This window comes from Cnephaeus nilssonii (assembly GCF_951640355.1).
Source record: "Cnephaeus nilssonii genome assembly, chromosome: 7".
Lineage (NCBI taxonomy): Eukaryota > Metazoa > Chordata > Mammalia > Chiroptera > Vespertilionidae > Cnephaeus > Cnephaeus nilssonii.
Window position 1 is genome coordinate 24972340 of NC_137078.1, and position 16722 is coordinate 24989061.

Sequence of the window (16722 nt, forward strand, 5' to 3'; positions counted from 1 at the left end):
GCCCAAACACAGATAAGCATATTGCCACTGTCATCATTTTCTGCAATTAATAATTATTGAAAATGTGTAGGAATATGAGAAGGAGTGAAAGAAAACACCACAAAGACAGCCCGTACACAGCTCGGAACGGACAGGCAAGCATTAAAAAGGAAGGCTCGTTGCCCATGAGCCCTTCCCTGATCCTGGCCTCTGAGAGTATGCTGTGCCTCTGTTATAATTGTTTAAATATTACTCCTGGACATACCTTGCCTTCTGGGCTCAACTGTAAGCTTCTTATGGACCGGGCTTAGGCCTTCAGAGACAATGCATGGCAGCAGTAAAGATGTTACCACTAGAGCTGGTCAACCTTGACCAAGTCGCTTATTGTCTCCGTTCCTCAGTTTCCCCATCCATGGAACGGAGATAATAATAGTGCCTACCTCAGAAGACCACAATGAGGATTAAATGAGTTAATACACAGTAAGTGAGAGCTATTGATCATCTCTAAATTTCTTTTAGGGCCCAACTGGCATAAAGCCTCTCACACATTAGATGCTTATTAAATATTTGCAGAGTGACCTGCCCCTGGAATTATGTTTTCCATTCCTCTCACCTCCATCCTAACTTTCCTATCTTTTGTGAAAGGTAGGTAAGTCATTGCCTCATTCTGAGCCATTTAGGGGAATACAAACAGCCCATCTAAACAAATGTAAAAAAAAACAACAACAACAAAAAACCAACACTTAAATAATCTTCAAATTTTCTTTAACTATATTAAAACAGACTGCCCACTAACAGCAGTGTAACCAGATAATTTCCAGCTTTCCCCGTCATTTTGAGCCAAGTAGTTTTCACCCACTCCAAAGTCAAGGCTCACTAATCCTGCTTTTTTTTTCTATAAATATAAATGGGAAGCCAAACTGTTCAGAAAGCTGTACCGCGTGTGTGTGTGTGTGTGTGTGTGTGTGTGTGTGTGTGTCACATTTAAAAAGAGCCCGTATAAAGCCTAAAGCCTCCAGAAAATCCTCTGAAGTTATAAAACACATCCATATTAATGTGATTTATCTAAGTACAGTAAATGAATTGCCACAAAAATGAACAATTGCTCCAGAGTCAAGTAGGTGGCACAATGTGATTTACGCATATCACGTGAAATGAATAAATCAACAGTGGGAAAGATCAAAGGAAATGCTGGAATTGTTGTTACTATGTACAGGGCTTCACTGAAAATATTCTTAATATAACTGTTTAGAGGAAAACAGAAGGATGGTTTGTTTAAATGACAAGAGATAATGCATGCACAGAATTTCAAAAGCAACATTCATTTTCATACATACACATATTAGGTTTAGCTAAAATTAGCTCATGTTTCTCTTTTCTTTTTTAAAGGTCTTAAAGGAATAAAGGTTTCAATAAGATTTCATTGAGCTGAGACTCCAAAGTGCCTGAGATTCCATGGCAGACCCCCTATTACCCACCCATGCATCATCCCCACTTCTCCACCTTACCCACCCTCCACCCCAGGTCTTAAAGAGGAAGCATACAAAGGCTGTGCCACTCCAACATTCCAGCTTCTCTTCCCTGCCTCTTACCTTCTCTCTACGTATTCTGCACCAGCCGATGTCACCCCTGAAGTACAGTCGTCCCCTTCTGTCTGTCAAACCTTCTGCCAAACACAAAACTCAAAGCCCAATTTCCAAGATCACTTTTATGCCAATGACTCCTCCAAATTTATCTCCAGACCTGACCTGTCAGCAATTTTATTCCCACACCCTGTACTGTCTGCTGGGCTCCAGCAACTCAGATGTCTACCAGCACCTGTGCTTCAGCCAAAGGAGCCTTGTCAGTTACATACCATGCACTCCTTGTCATATCCCAGCCACTTCGATGGTCTTCCTCCAGCTCTATCCATCTCTACCCACAGAAATGCTAACCAGCCTTCAGAGTTGAACTCAAATGATCCCTCCTCTTCAGTCTTTCCTCATCATCCTACTCAGCATCATTCTTCTGAATTCCTTCTGAGTTAGAATGTACCCCAGGAAGTACAACCACCCCATTCTGCTTTGTCTTAAGTTTTTTCCAAGCATTTCTTCGTTCACCTACCTGACCACAAAGAACACATAGAGTATAACCTCTTTTGGGTGGTTGTTACTCACTTTCATACCCACAGCACCGTGTAGTAGTTTTAAAAAATACACAGTGAATACATGAATGAATCATTTCTTAATAGAGAAAGTGCCTGTGAACAAGTTACGCCATAACTTTCCTATAACCATATCTTATTTGCAAAATAACTAGAACCAGGGATATTGTAATCTAGGTTTTAGAAAACTTTAATGAATATAACAGAGTACAACATGAATGACATGATTTCCCTGCCCACATTTAGCCATCAATTGTGAGGACTCTATCGAGGACATTATTTATGCAAAAGGTTTAAATAATGCTTCATTAGCTTATTTTAAATGCAGTTGCAGAAAATGTCAGTTCTTGGAATTCAAGGTGACTCTGCACTACTTTGTCAGTAATACAATACAAATATTTGTAAGACACTTACTAGTAGACTTGCTTAATATAATGTAAAAACTTCAGTATCATCTCAATAAGTTTGCACATATTGACCAAGAGATGTGACTTTCTGATGCCTGAATTTTCACAATAAAATTCTTTTAAATACCACAAGTTTTTTAAAAATTGCACATGTATTAACCACATATTCAATTAAACTACTTCCTTAAAAAGCTTAAATGTGAGGATTTTCTGCCTAGCATATAATTGTAAAAATGGGTAACATCCCTAAGAGATAAAGTAACAGTGAGGCACCTCACCATTTTTTATTTAGGTGACAGAGTCCTTAAGAAGGACATTAAGAAGTTTATCTTTGGCCCTAGCCGGTTTGGCTCAGTGGATAGAGTGTTAACCCTCAGACTGAAGGGTCCAGAGTTCAATTCCGGTCAAGGGCACATACCTCGGTTACGGGCTCATCCCCCACCCTGGTCTGGTTGCATGTGGAGGCAACCAAAGGATGTTTCTCTGTTTCTCCCCCTCCCTTCTACACTCTCTCAAAATCAATGGAAAAATATCCTTGGGTGAAGATTACCAACAGCAACAACAACAAAAGCAGCTTACCTTTGCATGTAACTGCAGGGTTATCCTAATTCCTTTCACAGACCATCTCCCTAATCCACAGCCAATAAAATGTCCAAGTACCTAGTTCCAAACTCGACAAGGATATAATGTGATAGCTTCCTCCCTCCTCTGCTCCCCTCCCCGCAACAGACTTCTCTGACTATCCTTTCTGGGACATAGTACTTCAATCACTCTGGTTTTTTTGCTTGTTTTTACTCAAATCACAAATAACTTATCATGTGCATGCAACTCATCAGTTCATCTTACAACAATGTAAAAACAATACATGCGAATCCTATCCCAGTAAGAGAGTTGGATGAACACAAAATTCGGAAAAACAAGTAAGTCTCATTTGTTTTGCAGAGCTGCAAATGTCTACAGGGTTGGTCCAAAGACCAAGGTTCCTAGTCATATGTGGTCCGGGAGCAACCATCACAATACAAGAATATCAAAATTACCCTGTCAAGACATAAGTTACTTGATGTTCACGGATCATAAACCATATGCCAGGCATTATCCTACCCCATGTATGTATATTATTTCATTCCATCCTCACCGCAGCCCTAGGATCAAGTTCTAATATTATCTCCATTTTCAAGACAAAGACACTGAGGCATCAAAAGGTTATAGAATGGCCCAAGGTCACAGTGGCTGCTCTAGATGTAAAGCCAGACAGGCTGGTCTCAGAGCCCCGTGCTCTTATCTCAGATGCCACAGAATGTATAAGTAACTTAACAGCTGGATCTTCGATAAAGAGAGGAAGCTCTTTATTTAAAGAAAACTGGAGAATCATTTTCAAGATGAACATTTTGGTAAAGCAAATGTCCATCTTGTAACAAATTAGTTGAAAATCCATATTTTTATTTGTGAAGCTTGACAGAAGGTAGACTTTGCATCTCACCCAGTAAGGAAGTAGAATGGTACTCAGGAAGAGCTGCCTGGAGACCACCCATCCCAGCAGTTCCCAAGCCTGTGGAGCCTCAGTCTGATTCCGAGAGACCATGAAGGTTCATTTCTATTCAATAGGTCTAGGGTTGAGTTCCAAATTCTATTTTTTTAAGCTCCCAGGTGGTTCTGTTGCCCAGCCAGGCTTAGGAACCTCTGGACTAGTCTATTTCCACAGCTTCCAGCAGGACGTCTCCCAAGGCAAATAGAAACAGGGAATCTATTTCACAATTGCCTTTGGTTGCGTACACCAGTGTTCCCAAATCCTTGTTGCCCCAACTTGTGCCTAACTTCCATCTCTCCTGACTCCCCTTAGGCAGTATCTTCTTCTCCTCTCTTCAACAGAGAAGCATGAGTCATCAACCCTGCATACACCCGGTGTCTGCATGACTTTCCACGCCAGAAAAATTTACTGTACGTGAGGAAATCAGGAAGTTGTAAAATCCAGACAGACACAGAGAAATTCAAGATTCAACAAATACTGGTTGCCACTGAACAAAGAGGCCTCTTGCACATGTGGCACTCTACAACAAAAAACTAAAACATGAAAACTGTGCATTCTCATTGCATTAAGTAAAGGTGACAATTAAAATGATCAGGCTCGAGCCTAACACACAATGGTCAATCATCACAAAATCAAATGTTAACTTCTTCATTAGCCAAAAAAATGAAACCAAGAAGAGAGATACTTTAACCCAACTTTTATAAAAACTTTCTTGGCAATCTCTCTATTTCCAACACAATATGTTTGCAAAGACAATTATATTAAACAGTCCACAAAGTGCTAAAGAATAGCTAGTAGGCGATTTTTCCAGGCCAGACTCTGTCTTCAGATGGGAACTAGCAAGCATCACAAAACTCTCACCTGATACGTGGCGTACTTCTCTGTAGTGGCTGTGGAGGAGGAGACCGCTGTACAAGGATGACAAACAAGCCTGCAGTTTGAAGGGACCACCTTGGTGACTTGCTGCACGATGCTCCTGCAATGGTCCAGGAAGTGCAGAAGAGGAAATCAAAATGAAAAACAGAACAAATTGTTTAAAAAAGTAATTTCACTTAAGTGTCTATCCACTGAAATCTTCGCTCTTAAGAACACCAAATTTTGCATTTTGTTTCAAGAGAATCACCCAGATACCAGCCAGCTCAAAAGGCAGGTCTGGTTTTACTCAACGGGGCCTCGGAAGGAGGCCAACACACAAAAAGGTCATCCCCTCAATCAAATTAAGAGCTTGGTCTCCCCATTTGAGCCAACTACTGTCATTCTTTTCTCTAATGATTCTAACCAATCATCTGATCAACACATGCTGGTAAGCACAACAATATCAGGTGAGAATGAATATGGATTGAATAATAATTGAGCCAAAGCCTAATTTTAATGTGGCATGTATTACTATCAACATGCAACTTAAGGAACAATCATAAAAAAAGCACAGTTATTAGCATACCAGTCTAATGGGACAGAAAAATGTATCACAGGCAGAAAAAAAATTTAAAAGAATACACATAGTCACTAGACTTTCCACTAAACTTTAAAGCATTTCATTATTAAATGTATGTCTATTTCATTTTCATTTTGCCACAATGCCTTGCACATGGTTAAGTAAAAATTTTCTTCTGTATGATGAATGAGTGAATGTGTGAATGGATGAATGAAAAGGGGGATGAATGAATCTTCCATATACCTTTCCATCAGGGAGCTTGGTGCTTGTAGTTTTTGTGAGGTAAAGACCTATGCATAGAAATGGAAGAAGTTGAGGACTTGATCTGCTAACACAGTTTTCAGCCCCATCTATTAAAATAATATGTTTAAATACTGGTAACTCCACATTACAGAATCAGCAGCACAGTTATTATTAAATATTCCCAAACTAGTCATCACTGGACTGATTTCCAGTCTTTGATTACTGGAACTGATCTGCACATTTGTTTAGGCTGATTTTAAATTTAGTTTGGGCTTCCTAAGCCCATGCCAGGTAACAGTAGGAAGGAGAAAGCCCAGGATTATATTGGGAGTCAGAAAGAAACTATTCTGGAGCTATGAATATGATCTCCAATGTGAATAATCTGTAAACAGGTAGTGAGCCAATTATCCTTGGGTACATGGCAACACATCTCAGTAGTCATGATTATTTTCATCCATACACACTCACTATTTTTAAGAGCACAACCCAGCTGGAAAGGAAAATAATTTCAATAGCTTTCCAACACTTTTCAAAGTAATGAATAGTAGCCAAAGTATTCTTACTTCTAACTAATCCATTCACCAAGTATTTATTTAAGCATCTATTATTGCATGCCTGGGACTTATAATCAAAAGAAGTTCAATTTCCAGTCCTTGGTTTTAACCAGGTGTAATCTGTGAGTACAGAAAAAGAAGGTAAACTGTTCCAGACTAAAACGTCTTTGAAGACACTATCCTCTACTAAAAAGCTTGTTGGGTTACAAATTTAAATAGTGGCCAAATTAAATAGACGCTCACAAAATTCTATTTACTCTTATTCAGTAATTGTTTTAAGGGGAGGAGTCTTGATTTTATCTAGTAACATCAAATAAAGCATCAGAATACTGAATAACCATTTTTGAACAAGGTGCAGGTACCGCAGATTTGAAGGCAGAACTTGCTTTCTGAGCTAACAATTGTGAGGGTGTTTGCCAGTATATCAATGTGTGTGCACACAACCCCATTTACATATCACCTGACAGATAAGGTTTTATAGAGTCCAAATTACAGTCTCCTCCTATTCTGCTGAAGTGCAGAGAACAGTCAAACATGATGCAAATGCTGCAAAATAATTAGTTTACTTTCTCGTTGGTATGCCTACTTATTTAAAAAGTATGTGTATTGCTACATCAGTTAAAGTAATTAAGAAAGTTAACATAACTTGCTATATTCTTTTAAAGGAAAGAAACACAAGAATACACAAGAGCAAGAATGAATGGATTCATAACAAAATAATACAAGCAATATAAAAGAAAATAACCTATTAACTGTTTTATACAATATATACACTAAACATGGAATAGTTAATATTTAAAAGCAGAGCAACATAACAAAATACCACTAATAGTGGAAGATTAGTAAGAAAGATGGCCTAAATAATATTTATGCGTTGGTCAATAAAGAGGAGATAATAGGTAAATAATGTAAACAGGGGAGATACTATAAATACTTCGGAGAGAGTAGGCCAAAGCTCAGGGTGCAATAAAAGAAAAACTACCATATACAGTGACAAAAAAAAAATACACTTTCTTTGAATGCTAGAAGCATAAATGCTTCTGGGTCAGCAGCAGTGTCAATTATCATTAAAAACTTCTGCTAAATGACTCCCTCAAAATATGTCATGTTAAAGAGCACTAAAGTAGAAAAAAAAAAAGTTCCTCTTAGCCTGAATCAAAACACCATAATCAGGAGAGCCTCTGTCCCCTTAAGTCTCAAACTCTGATTACACTACAATGAATTTTCTGAAAAGTAATTTTCAGGTAGGATACAATTTTTGCTTACATTATGGCAATTATCATTGCATTTTCATTACTCCACAAATTGGATGCATTAAAAGTTATAGAAAAATCAATGAAACATTTCTGCTAACATCAAACATGTCTAAGAAAATATAATGCTCATTGCTTTTTTGTCTATAACATTTCTAAACATGTTTTAGCCTATTAGTGATGGTAATATATAATACAAATATTTATTGTACATTAACTTGAAAAGTTCAGATTTATAAGGATTTTAAAATATATACAGTGATAAAAGACAAAAATATATAAATTATGAAATAAAAAGGGGTTTTAAAGAACTGTTTTTACAAATAACAATTATTTGCTAAATCATTTTTTAATTTTTATTGATTGATTTTAGATAAAGAGGAAGGGAGAGAGAGAGAGAGAGAGAGAGAGAGAGAGAGAAGGACCATCGACTTGTTGTTCCACTTATTTATCACTCATAGGTTGATTCTTGTATGTTCCCTGACAGGGCATCAAACCTGCAACCTTGATATATGGGGACAACATGCTAACCAACTGAGAGACCCACCAGGAATACCTAAATCTTTTTATTGCTCCTATAATTTTAAGCACATATTAAAATTATAGGATATATAAGCATATATATATATATATATATATATATATATATATATATACAGTACATATGTATATATCCAATTACAACTCTTTCAGCCAACATTTAAAAATAGTCTCTAAAACTAGCACTCAGTATACTCATTATTATATCCTCTCTTAAAGAATTTTTGAATGAGTATTTTATTAAACTGAATTTAATGAATCTAAAATTTGAAAAGCATAATTTCAATTGCTCTCCAACCTCATTCATAAGAAGAAAAAAAAGGGCAGTCCTGTATGTAATGCCTTAGAACAGAAATTACTTCTCTATTGGGATTTTTAGATGGTTTATTATTTTCAATGCTTTTAACAAAATAAGGAGGGCCGCTTCTGATTACTGGAAGTATGACCTGTACTAAATCTGTTCTCTGAAGCAATTAAACTGCACATATGTAAATCTCTCACAGAAGCCAACCATTCAAATTATTGAATTATTCTGAAAATATAAAGCAACAGAAATAAAATTATCTATCTCACCCCTAAAAATTATATTCTGTCCTGTGGCACTATGTCACTTTACGTATGCAGGTATTTAAGCTCTCCAGAACCTAAACTATGTTATTACTTTCAAACAACTATAATTTAAAGAATTAACATTCACTCCTACATTTACCTAGTTTAGTAAGATACGTTTATTGACTAACTTCTACGAGGAAACAAAGGGAGCTGGTGTCACAATATGTTAGTCATCAGACTGTCATTGAAGTTAAGCACCAAAGTAAAATCCACTTGACATTTCAGAATGGAAAAAAAAATAAAGGCACATTATACAAAAGGAATGTGAGTCCTTAAACTCTGTAATGACAACAAAAACAGGAGTCACAGAAATATGTTCACTAACATTTTAATAATCTCTTAAGGCTGACCTTTCCCAGGACTCCCAAAACAACTGAGTAAGGTATATTGAAACACAGGGCCATCTACAGGCCTTTGACGTATAATCCCATGGCTGAAGAGTTTTTCTTGAACCTTTCTCTAATAAAAGACAATTCAGAAGCCCTGAAGCCAATTTATAATATTTCTGATAAAGTATCACTTCTGTTTACCAAACCCTTTTAAAACGAAATCCAGAGAGAAAAATATTAACTTCCACAGTTTCCAATCAGGTACATTTCTCATCCTTACTTTAGCATGAATTTATGCTTTCAAAAATACATGTTCACATTTTAGGGCAAGTAAAAACGATTTTCTGTAAGTTGCAAAATATCATCCAGGACCTCCAAGTTGTTGTGTAAAACTTACACTTCTGTACCTTATTTTATATCTTTGCTTCCCATCTGTTTACCTCCTATGAATAACAGGTAGCTCGTTTTAACCACTGCAATGCTTAATCTGAGTAGGCCACAATCTAGTTACCAAACACATAAACTCACTAGTAGAAACTGGTAACCCCACACCCCACCCCTGGCCCCAGGGGGAAAAAGGATTTACCAATTTAGCTTTGTGACTAGGGTCACAACTAAATCAAGGCGTGATTTCAATTATTTTTACTTTCAAATATCAAGGTTACTAAAATACTTCCCTTTATTTGGATTGCCCGAGCAACACAGAGTTTCCACAACCAAAGCTAATTTTCTTTTCTTTTGGTAACAGTATTGTCTTTGCTTAACAGGTTTAATGAGGTGGTGCCCTAATACAAAGAGTGGACTGCTGCTCTCTAAATTATTAAATGCTCATTAAATTATATCCCAAAATAGAGCAGAAGTTGTTTATTGTGCAAAAGCACCACACATTATCAGTCTACCAGCTACAGGCCTATATGATCTCTTTCCTGAGACAAAAACCTTTTAACTTACTACCACAGATTAAAGATCATGGCCAAAAAGATCCAAATGAAGAATCAATACATTCAGAATGGCTGCCTTTTTCTTTTTTTTTTTTTTTTTTTTTTTTTTTTTGCTATTATGATGGCTGTAAAGTTTTAAAATGTGACAATGGGGATAACTTTCCCAAATAAATTACTTCCACTGAGTAAACCCTTTAGAAAACCAGTCATGACTACTGGTGACTTAGGTTCTAAAGGACGAGCACTTCCGGACTTGAAAGGGTTAATGCCTGCAAGGCCAATGGCACCAGAAGGCAAAAGAAATGTTGCTTCAGTCAGCTCTGAAAGGTTTCTAACAAGTACCAAATACTTGTTGATCTGTTCACAATAAACACCAGCAGGATGGTCGGGCTCCTTTCACTGTCTGGGAGAGGCATTTACATACTGCACCCAGCAAGAACAGCTTGTTGGTCTCCTTTAGAAGAGTATGGATAAGACTCATTCAGTGCCTCCCATCCAAATGAAGGCGCAATTGAAATAGTGAAGTCTCTCTCGTCTGGCTCGGGCAGCACAAACACTGTGCATAAAACACTTGGAATAGTCCAGGCACAAAACAAACCCACCTGAATGGAGGAGGAACACTGCCTGTTGCCATGGCAGCCTGATCTAATTACAGGAGTGATGGGGTTGGAGTAAGTGCTCCGAAAACCTACACCACTGACCATATCTACAAGAGGAGAAAGACAGGCAGGCAGGAGGTTCAGGGGAGACTTCAACTTCTGCTTTAGGTAGAAGGGGGCACTTAAGCCCATTTATCTGTGGAGCTGTTAAAATACTGACGGGTGCATGCACGGTTTAGAGGGCAGTCAGAGGAGATTAAATGCCACAGCATTAGCCGTTATGGTGCAATCCTTTCCAAGAGTTCCTGTGCAGGATTTTCTCATCCTCCTCTCTGGTGGTTTCCCCAGGCATGCGTTGCATTCCACAAAAAACAAAACAAAAACCGAAAAACCCTAAACTCAAGTATCAAACTTCCTTCGCCCACCAAATAAACCACAAGGTGGGCTTTAACAGGGGCTTCTAGGAACTGCAAGGTTCCTCATAAATCCAGACAGAAATGGCTTAGCTAACAGTGTTGAAAAGTAACTTAGCTGAGCCTAAAAATAACCATCAAGTAACTACCCTCTGCTGTGTGCGACATGTAAGGATGATGTTTAAATATTAAGAACACCCTGCATTATAAAACACAAATGTCATTGAGCTGTGACTACTTAGGTTGCCAAAGGAGAACTTATTTGCATACACACATTCCCGTGCATGCACGACAGGATGTGCAGGGAGTATGCCACGCTGAGGCATTAGTTTTGATTCTGTGGGTGTAATGGGGGTCTTATAATGTTGCTAACTGTATCCTGAGGATCTCACAGGGAAGCTAAGAATCTCTTCGGGGACAGAAGCAGTTTGGAGGAGTCCCTACTGCACAGCATACGGTAAACAAAATAAAAATAGCTTGCCGTTCCCCTTAGCCACATCGCGCATTATATAACCAGCTTCCGACTGGCTTTTTTTTTTTTCCCCCTTGCCCTTACTACTCTTCAGCAATTCCCCAGTCTTCCGAAGTATTTATATTACCCTCTTATCTGTAGGATTATATACTAACAAAGCAAAACAAAACAGAGCCGCCGCGGGATTGAACCGAACTCCACAGTCCTTCGAAACTGATTTTTGTTGTTGTTGTTGTTTTCTGGCAGGATCTCCACCACCACCCCCTACTTCCACCCCCAACCAAGGTTTTGTTCGGTCTCCCTAGAAAACCTGGATTGCTTCACCCCTTCCAGTCAGCCCCCTACGTGGTCTGAAATAAAATGAAAGCACCAGCCGCGGAGTTCGGGCTAGCGGCCTGAGGGCGGAGGGAGGCTGAGGAGGGGTCGGGCGCAGCAGAGTCAGCCAAGTGGCTTCCAAGGGCCCCCTCCCCGCCGCGACAGCACCCACGGACCCCCCCCCCGCCCCGCCCGCGCGGGCACACACACGCACACACGCACTCACACGCGCGCTCGCTCGCTCACTCACACTCCCGCCGCGCTCCGTCGCCTCCTCACCTCTCGCTCCGCCCGTCCGGCCCCTTCCCTGCCCCCTGCGGGGCCGGCCTGCGCGCCGCCCTGGGACCACGTAGGAGGCGGCGCGGCCGCGGGAGTTGCTGGGTCTCCGGTCGGGCCCCGAGGAGCGGAGGGGCTCCCGGGTGCATCCCAATCCCCGCAGCGCCTCCACCGCCGCCTCCTCCTTCCCCTCCTCCCGGCTTCATTCACCCTCCCAGCAGCCGCGCAGCCGTTCACTCCCGGCGCGGGCAGGGCAGCGCCGGCCGCCGCTCCTCCGCTCCTGCCGCCGGCGCAGGCGGGGGCGCGGGCCCGGGCTGGGGCGCTCATGGGCTCCCGGCTCCGGGCGGCGCGGCGGCTGCACAGGATCAGGAAGCGGCCGTACCAACAGGGCCGCCAGCGCCACTCGGGCCGCGCTCCCTGCACCCGCGCCCCCGCGCCCACCCCTCCGCGTCCCCAGCGCTCCCGCTGCCTGCGCCCAGCCGCGCGCGGCGTCCCGGCTCCGCCGCCGACCCCTCCGGGTCCACAGCCGCGCGCCCGGCGATGCCGGCTCCCAGAAGACCCGCGCCCGGGGGCACCGAGGCCGGGCGGCCGCTGGCGGAGCAGTCTAGTCCTCCTTCAGACCCGCCAGCCCCCATCGCTCTCTTTGGGGAGAAGGGTGGGGAGGGGTCGGCGGGAGGAGCGGGCAGCGCGACCCCGGCCGCCGCCTCCTCCCTTTACCCCACCTCCGGGGAGGAGGACATGACTCTCCGCATTCGCAACCAGACCAGCAGCCGCCCAAGCGGGGTGCCGCCGCCGCCGCTCTGCCGGCCCGCACCCCCAGCCCGGGCGCGCCCCCTCGCCCGGCGGGCGCCCACCTGGTCCCCCGCAGTCCCCCTGCTGGCCATCCCCGCACCCAGAGCGGGGTGTCGGCCTGGGAGGCTGAAGCCGGGGAAGGTTGTATGTACACACACACACACACACACACACACAAACAACACAACACGCTGCGTCGATTTCCTTCTTTCCTCTTCAAGCTGTTTTCCGTGCTGCCTTTTGGGGTTTGGGATTTGTTTGCTGGTTGTTGCTTTGGCCCCTCTCTGGAGAGCCGGGGTAGGGGGGGGGGATCTTAATCTAAATCGGGGGAGAAGGGGATGGGGGAGGGGGAGAGACAGAATCAGAGGAGAAAAAAAATCGCCACTTACTGTAAAGTGTAAATGGATCTGGGGTGGCGTGGGGAAGGGGGGGCAGAGGGAGAGAAACAGTGTCTTGCGGCTGCTGTAGCTCTGGCTGCTGCTCCAAGGGGCTTGTTTTGGATCCCCCTGCAGTGAAACAGGTCCTGTACGGCTCCGCCACTGTAGTAGAAATGATGTCTGCGGTATACTCTGCTCTCTCCTCCTCCTCCTCCCCCCACTCCCCTCCCCTCCCCTCCCTCCTCCCTCCCTCCCTCCCTCGCGCTCTCTCGCGCTCGCTAGCTCGCTCCAGTATGTAAATGTGTAATAGAAGCCAAATATGGAGCAGTTGGCTGCCGCCGCCGCAGCTCAGGGATCCGACGGGAGGGCGGGGGGGGGGGGGGGGGGGGGGAGGGCAACCTCGGGCGGGCGGCGGGGCCAGCGGCTCGAGCCCGGCGAGCGCACGGCGAGCGGCGGACCCGCGCCCTTAACCCTTCGGTGCGCGCGGCCCCGGCTCGCAGGCCCTCGGGGAGGCGGGCGTGTTTCCCCGAGACTAATTAGGAACCAGGGGGCGGGAGCGGGCGGGGAGACGTGGCCGGAGGGGACAGTCCTTTCAGGTTTGGGAAAGGGGCGGGGAGCTGAGGCGATGAGGTAATCGCAGCGGTGACCGGTCGTCCTCGCGCGCCTCCCCGAGTCCCGGCACCTCGGGAGGAGACAGCGCGACAGCAGGGTGCAACTCGGGCACCCTGGAGAGATCTCCAGCTCGGAGGCAGTGAATAACCCCGGGAGGAGGGGAGGCAGCCAACGCCGATCCCTACGCGCCCTTCGTCCCGGGCGTGCCGAGAAGCTCACCGCCCGGGCTGACTGCGATCAGCGCGCACTTTCACCTCGTAAGGGTTTAGCTTCGGCGGCGATCCGGAACCCCGACCACCCGGCCGCGGGGAGTGCCTTTGCGTGCAACTCTAGAAAGTTTTAAGGGTGCCCCGACTGCACAGGCAGCCTTACCTTGACTGCCTGGGAAAGCTGGTGACCTCCCTTACCTCCTTTCGCTTCCTGCAAGTCCGGAAATCTGCTATGGGTATGGAACCTCCTAGCTCTAGTCTTCGTGGAGGACCCCGTACTCCTCGCGCAGCTAATTCGGAATCATTAATTTAATCGGAAATGAGGTAGCCAGTGTAGGAGACTGAGAAAGCAAACCGAGCATCAAATGGCAGTTCTGGGTGAATCCACGCTGAAGAACTTCCTCTGGGCTCAATTTTTAAGTGCGGTTCTCAACCCCCTACCTCCCACCCCTGATCCTTCCACTGGGTGTTAGCTCCATGGGAAGGAATCTTCTTTGGGGGGGGGGGGGTGCATCTTGCCCACAGGTGTGGCACTTGGAGCAGGAGAAGGCACATTCATGCTAAAAGGAGCTTACTATGGCATCCCCCTTGCTGCAGATAATTCTGGAGGACCAGTAGGTGTCCGCAGCATATGACCTCCTTCGGGTGCTTAGAACCAAGTATCCAAGTAAGTTTCTCTCTGAAAGCCACCACTTTTGACTGTAAGCTGTATTTGAGAAACCTTTTGGCTGAGTTTACTTATAAACTAGCGGTTAGTCACCAACCGAAGCAAGATATAGACTCACCAAGATAAATGTGTCAGCTTTTAAACAATTGTATTGTAGAACCAACGTGCTACAGAAATAAAAAATAAGCATGCTTAACTAGGAAGGTGTAGAGCCCGGGCAATATTATTTTTTTCTCACACTTTGAAATACCATGTACATGTACATGGCTATTTAAATAGAAGTACTACTACTGTTCACTCTTACTCGCTTTACAACTTTTTTTTTCATTTAAAAATAATTGTTATAGTTTAAACCCAGGGTTGGTCTAAAATGACATTGTTGGTCTCATTACAGCCTCTAGTGGACAGTTAAAATGAGTTTCCTGAAAAGGCTCTTCTGGTGTTGTGCTCCTTGACAAGCATGATCAAGGTGAAGGTTAATACCTCAGACATAACCGGGTAATATCTCTTCCCCCCCACTTTGCAGAGCCGGCTTCTGAAAGGAGCTTTGTGCTGCAGGTATGATTATTAACGGCCTGTGAATAAACAGAGAGCTTCTGCTATTCATTTCAAATTCAGACAGTTTTCATAAAAACTGAACTCATCTAAAATATTTTTATAACAGAATATATTGGTTGCCGTGTTTTTGGCTTCACTGAGATGTTTTTATTCCAACTCCTAATCTGCAGACTGTCCAATCCACCTCCACTCTATTTTTAGACATCTTATATTTAGAGAATTTCAGTAGAAGCTAATATTTTAATTATTGCATTGGCACAAGCAGTTAAGTTATTTTTAAAACCTTAAACAAATTAAAACACATAATTCAGATTAGAGTTAGTCAATTAATTTAAATATTCCCTCAAGGAAGCTAAATAGTTACATTACTCAAGCAGTAAGAATAATTAATAAGAAATGTGTCATTTACTTTCTTAGCCATTGAGATTAAAGCCATTAACTGCCATTAAAATCTGTAACTATTACTTCCTACAGGGTCCAACCAACATCCTATCTAATAAAAGAGAAACATGCAAATCGACCGTACCTCCGCTATGCCCACAAGCCACGCCCACCAGCCAATCAGGAGCAAGTATGCAAATTAACCCAACCAAGCTGGCGGTTAATTTGCATATCCAGGCGCAGAGCAAGACTGAAGACAGTGTAGAAGGAAGACAAGCGCTGCAGAAGGGAGCGAAGCTGCGGAGAAGCAAGCGGGGCTGCGGAGACAGGAGGGAAGCAGACTGGGTGGTGGAGACGGCCGCATGAAGCCCTATTCTTGCTGGAATAGGCCCGAGGAAACCCTATTCTTGCAGGAATCTTCCTGCAATGGGCCTCTAGTCCTATATAATAAAAGCCTAATATGCTAAGTGTCCGGTCATCCAATCATCTGTCCAACCAATCAAAACCTAAAGTGCTAATGATATGCCAAGGCTGCTCAACCACTTGCTATGATGTGCACTGACCACCAGGGGGCAGATGCTCCTACCGGTAAGTTAGCTTACTGCTGGGGTCTGCTGGATCAGGACTGAGTGAGATGGGCCAGACATGCCCAGGAGCCCTCTCATGGTCCCTCCCATGGTTCCTCCCCGGCTGGCCAACCTCTCGCGTCCCTCCCCGGCCCCAATCGTGCACCAGTGGGGTCCCTCAGCCTAGCCTGCGTCCTCTCACAATCCAGGACACTTCAGGGGATGTTGGAGAGATGGTTTTGGCCCGATCCCACTCAATGCAGGAGCTGCCCCCTGGTAGTCAGTGTGCTCCCACAGGGGGAGCGCCGCTCAGCCAGAAGCCGGGTTCACAGCTGGCAAGTGCAGCAGGAGCCTCTCCCACCTCCATGGCAGCGCTAAGGATATCCAACTAACGGCCTAGGCCTGGTCTGTGAGAGGGCTCCTGGACTGTGAGAGGGTGCAGGCCAGGCTGAGGGACCCTCTCCGAGTACATGAATTTCGTGCACTGGGCCTCTAGTAAATATAATAATACTCATGATAAA

General features: G+C 43.9%; 1 protein-coding gene and 1 long non-coding RNA gene across 5 annotated transcripts in view; one reads left to right on the top strand and one right to left on the bottom strand.

Moving 5' to 3' along the window:
* The window catches only part of ATXN1 (ataxin 1), a 403794-nt gene extending 390262 nt beyond the window's left edge, over positions 1–13532 (bottom strand). For 2 of the 3 annotated variants that reach the window (XM_079777084.1, XM_079777083.1), the window contains exons 1-2: positions 13221–13532; positions 4919–5033 (exon numbers count right to left, since the gene is read on the bottom strand). The gene's annotated coding sequence lies outside the window, so the exon portion shown is untranslated. Of the gene's footprint in view, positions 1–4918; positions 5034–12042; positions 13129–13220 lie in introns of those variants that run through there. The other variant, XM_079777085.1, reaches the window with a different exon arrangement.
* A 263-nt stretch (positions 13533–13795) lies between these two features.
* On the top strand, positions 13796–16271 carry LOC307103414. Of its 2 annotated transcripts, XR_013813815.1 has the most exons (4): positions 13796–14265; positions 14627–14696; positions 15091–15165; positions 15729–16271. It is a non-coding gene; the product is annotated as an uncharacterized lncRNA (long non-coding RNA). The 2 variants fall into 2 exon arrangements; XR_013813816.1 differs by lacking the exon at positions 15091–15165.
* The last annotated feature ends 451 nt before the right edge of the window (positions 16272–16722 follow it).